This window comes from Choristoneura fumiferana, chromosome 28 (genome assembly GCF_025370935.1).
Source record: "Choristoneura fumiferana chromosome 28, NRCan_CFum_1, whole genome shotgun sequence".
NCBI classification, from domain to species: domain Eukaryota; kingdom Metazoa; phylum Arthropoda; class Insecta; order Lepidoptera; family Tortricidae; genus Choristoneura; species Choristoneura fumiferana.
The window spans coordinates 8,929,344-8,934,620 of NC_133499.1; the positions used below are offsets into that span (position 1 = coordinate 8,929,344).

General features: G+C 39.5%; 1 long non-coding RNA gene across 1 annotated transcript; it reads right to left on the reverse strand.

Moving 5' to 3' along the window:
- Positions 1–2,804: 2,804 nt before the first annotated feature.
- Positions 2,805–5,011, reverse strand: LOC141443822 (uncharacterized). Its single transcript, XR_012453074.1, has 3 exons — positions 4,924–5,011; positions 4,510–4,734; positions 2,805–4,256 (listed from the first exon to the last, which is right to left on the reverse strand). It is a non-coding gene; the product is annotated as an uncharacterized lncRNA (long non-coding RNA).
- Between the last annotated feature and the right edge of the window lie 266 nt (positions 5,012–5,277).

Sequence of the window (5,277 nt, forward strand, 5' to 3'; positions counted from 1 at the left end):
ACTTGAGTTAATATTATAATGTCACATGAACACCTAAAAACGTGATAACTAACATGTCACAATTACAATTACACCATTTAAAATCATAGCCATATTGATGCGCCATCCCTCTTATCACTTTCTAAATATCACATTAATATAGAATACGAAAACCTAAAACCTTTTCACTCGAAGTCTTTAAAAATAATACATCCTTTTATAATCCAATAGTTAGATGTGTAGGGAGTACAACGACTTAGGCCTTGTGCTCATGAAGACCTAAGACATTTTGGTTTCTAGACTTAATGTTTTTGTCAGCAAATTAGGATTGTCCTCATTCAGTTGTGTGAGGATTCTAAGTAAATATATAATAAATTAATGTTTGTTAACTAAAATGCATGTATAGTTTCTCTTGTATTTATATAAATATTTTTTTTCCTTTTCTTTATTAGTTTAATTGTTATCACTCTTTTCATGATGTGTACACATAGGGTTGAATTGTAATAATCTCTTGCTTAATTATTTCTCATTACTGTACCGCATGTTTAACAAGTGTTTTGGTGCCAAAGTAATAATATAAATAAATAATAAAAAAATGTCAAAATTACAATAAAGCCAATTACATGATCAAATGTCAAGTTCAATGTGTAAATAATCAAAATATTCTTCAACATAGTAGAACATTATTGTACTAGCCATTTTCCTAAGTTTACGCTTGAATAATTGAATAGGCAAATTTTTGATGTCATCATGCAAACGATTAAAAAATTTCAATGGACTTACAGTATGCGTTCTTGCTGTACAATATTGTCTAAACGTACCTAGTAGTTGACGAGCACAATTTACTGTTCTGTAAAGTATAGATTAGTGGATTGTGCTCGGTTGTCCTTCATTTTCACGTAATGAAAGCTGAACTTCGGAATACAATTCGAAATTTCCATTAGATTCAATAATTTCTAGACGATAAATAATACGTAATCCAATTCCAGACGAAATTAAATGAGAAAATCTAGCGAAAGGTATTTTTTCCAAACTAGAAACGACATTCAAATACTCGTAGATCGGTTTTCCACTCGACAGTGGCGTAGTTACCGGGCCCCCTAGCTCAGGGAGCCCCTCGGACTCTGACTACAAACTATAAATGATAAATTCTGGAGTACGTTTGAATTCGGAACACGACGAATATGAACCTTCTTCCTTGCTGCCTTCTTAGCTCTGTCCTCAGTCTTTCTTGTGTTTATCTATTTTATGTCCTAGATTTCTTATCGTTTCTTTTTTGTTAAGAGAACTGATCTTTTTTATTGTTATGGAATTAATAAGGAGCAAAGATTGTAGAGCCAATTATATATATTTTAGGAAAAGAATTACTTATTCACACAACCAATGTTTTTTAGTGACATTCAGAATTGATTTGTAACTAAGGCAACGTATTAGCAAAGTACGTCACACTCCCGGGCGAGGAAAGCCGGGAGGCTACCCAAGTCAAATTCAATTTAGTACAAAGTCGAACAAGTGCTGTGGCAACTTAATTTCTCGTCTCGGTCGAGTGTAAGGAACGTCAGTCGAGTCGTTGGTATCAGTCACCGTTCGAGTTGTGTCAACAGTAGAGTCTTCGTTTCGTATTTCTAAAGGGAAAAGTCGTTGTACTGGCCTGATACGCTTTCCAGCCGCGGTCCGTACCTGCGCCACTCGCGCGACTCCATCGGCGCCAGGAAACAGGTCTTCGATGACTGCCAGTGGCCACGTCACCCGCTTGTTTTCTGTCTCCAATAAAACGATGTCACCTATTTGAATTGGGACTTGACTCATTTTGTCGCGTTTTTGTATAAGTGCGCTGATATACTCATCTTTAAATCGTTTTCGCAAATCTTGTCGTAGATTTTGACAGTATCGATGTCTCATGTTTAAAATGTTTCCATCTACTTCATCCAAATCTGCTACAGGTTGAGACGGCAGTGGCTGGGTGAACATTGCAGGTGTCAACGGCTGTAGCTCCTTTTGATTGCCTACATATGTGAGGGGCCTGCTGTTTATTACTGCCTCGCAATCACAGAGTACAGTCTGCAACTCAACTAGTGTGAGCGAGGCCTTCCCTAGGACCCTGCGCAGGATTTGTTTCAAAAAACCAATAATTCTCTCATAGAACCCTCCCCACCACGGCGCAGCCGGAGGCAAGAAATTCCATTTGATTCTGGTAATAGAAGAGAATCGTTGAATTTCATCCCAATCCAGGGTTCCAAACGCATTGTCAAGTCCTCGGAAGTTAGTAGCATTATCGCTAAACAACTGTTCTATTCTGCCTCGCCGTGCGATAAAACGTCTTAACGCCATCAAAAAATCTCCTGTAGACAATGTCTCTACCACTTCTAAATGTACTGCACGGTACGTGGCGCACGTAAACAATACTATCCACGCCTTGGTTCCAGAGCGAAGAACTAAAGGGCCGCCAAATCCACACCCGAGAATTGAAACGCTGTGTTAGCCTCCATACGTTCTATAGGTAATACGCCAGTGGGCGCTTCGCAACGTTTTGTTTTAAATCTCTTACACCTTATGCATAGATGTATGACGTTACGAATTAATTTTCTAATCCCAACAATCCAATAGGTTTGACGTAGGCTATTGAGCAACGTTTGGGTTCCAGCGTGTTTCAGCTCGATGTGACGCCATTCGACAAGACGCCTGACAATCGTCTCTGAGCCTGGTAGCACTATGGGAAACTTAAAATTGTAATTTTCAGTTCCCAATGACAGTTTTGTGTTTAAACGTAATATATTTTTGTCGTCAATAAAGGTTTGTAATTTTTTATTGCTAAGTAACAGTCTTTGTGTTTTTGTTGAATCAACCTTACGAGTACATTCTCTGCGTATTCAAACTCATCATATGTCAATTCTCTGGTAACTGATTTTTTCTTTAAACGCAACATCCAGCATATCATTCTGACAATTTTAATGTAACTTGAGAAATATGTGAACCTGTCTAAAATAGATTCTTCTTGTATAAGCATCGCAACGGTACCAGTTTTCTTCCGTTCGTCTTCGACCGCTGTGGAGTTGACAGTGAAGTCTGTAGTTGGCCAACTATCTTCGTCTAACAACAACCACGACGGGCCTTCCCACCAACGACTTTCGAGGAAACCTTTAGGGTTCACACCTCTGGAAGGTAAGTCTGCGGGATTTAAATGACCAGGTACATGTCTCCAGGCAGTGGTGGAAGTCATGGTTTTGATCTCCTTCACCCGATTATTGACAAACACGCTCCACGGGCCGTCGCCTTTAATCCAAGTTAGTACGACGCTAGAGTCTGACCAATAATACACGGAGCAGTTCGCTATCGCTAGTGATTCGATCGCAGTAACTGCAAGTCTACTAGCCAGCGTCGCAGCAATCAACTCTAGTCTCGGGATAGTAATTTGCTTCACCGGCGTTACCCTTGCTTTGGCTAGCACAAGACTCAGGTTAACTTGCTCACCAAGTTTACTTCGCAGGTAAATGCAGGCTGAATAAGCTTCCTTACTTGCATCACAAAATACGTGCAAAGAGGTTTCACACTCTTTTATGGGAGCACGCGTAAGACGCCTGGGAATTATACAATCATTTATAAGGTAAGCTTGGTCTAACCATTTCTTAAATTCTTTAGCCAATTCTTCGGGTAATTCTTCGTCCCAGGTAAGTTTTCTACACCATGACTTTTGTATTATCATCTTTGGAACAATTGTAGTCGGGCAGGTAACACCTATTGGATCGAAAACCCTTTGAGCAATTGACAATAGCGTTCGTTTCGTTAGCTTTTCGCTTATATTTTTGAAATCAACGCTACAATGTAAGCTATCTTTTTTGACATTCCACGTTATTCCCAATATCGAGGTATTTTCAACATTATTATCCACCATTATAGGACTTGAAATCCAACCTCGTAGATCAAACATACCATTCATCATTACGTCTTTCGATTCACGAATGAACTTTTCCAGCTCTTCCTCTGATTCAAGGCTTGTGACACAGTTATCCACGTAAAACGATTTCTTCAACTTTATCGCTGTCTCTTTCAAATTATCTGTGCAGTTGTCCAAGTGATGGTTGATTGTAGCTACTAGATGAAATGGGCTCGACGTTACTCCAAATACAACTCGTCTATGACGATAAGTAACTAGCGCTCTGTTTCCTTCATCATCAGTGGACCACCATAGAAACCGCAGATAATCACGATCTTCCGGGACAATCGAAATTTGAAGGAATGCCTTCGCTATGTCAGCAGTCACACCAATTTTGCTCCTCCTGAAATTTATCAAAAGATTAGGAATTTTTTCGAGAAGATTGACACCTTTTTCTAAACACGAATTTAAAGAAATTCCGTTCCGATCCTTGGCTGACGCATCAAAAACCGGACGTAACTTAGTAGTCAAACTAGACTCCTTTATGACCGGGTGGTGCGCCATGTAATGGCCTTGGATAGACTGATCTGGTGCTACTTCGATTATATTTAACTGCAACCATTCACGGAATACTTTATCGTAATTATCGATCTTACCTAAATGTTTGAGGCGACTCATAGCAGAATCTAATCTTTTCTTAGCGAGGTCGTAGTTCGTTTGTGGACGTGGGACGTCTCGCCATGGCAAACAGACTTCATACCTGCCTTCTGTGTTGATATGAACATTTTCTTCGAAAGCCTTAATGACCTCCATATCGCGAGTCGACTTAAGTGTTTGTTCTGCAGGATCCCTAATGCCTACAGCTTCCAGACTCCACAAATCTGAAATGTCAAGATTTGTTAGGCTATGAAGTGTAGTGGTCATGTTTGTCATGGAACCTTGAACTCCCGTAACGGGGCTTGTATAGTCCAACCCATAGTCGTCTTAATAGCCGTCAAATTGTTTTCAAGCTGTACAAAGTCTGTCGTAAAAAGTGAGCCAGAATAGTCAGCACCAATGAGTAAACTTACGTCGTCAGGAGAGTCCGTACAGTCATTTAGTACGATGCCGCGTTGACGCAGTTGCCCAAGTAATACGTTACATTTTAACTTTGGTAAAAAACTACAAATTACAATCTTTATCTAAAACATAAATTCATATAAAAATTTTCGTCGAGATTTTTGACGGAAATGTCATACACATGACACGTCTCTTTTTTCGTCTCGATCCCGCCGAACAAACTATGTGTTAGAACCTCCTTTTTTGTAGATTTCAGTCCAAGTTTTTTGACTAAATCCTTTGTTATGTACGATCGCTGGGCACCACTATCGATAAGAGCTCGTATCGGCATCTCTTTCTTGTCATGCACAATCTTCACGACAACA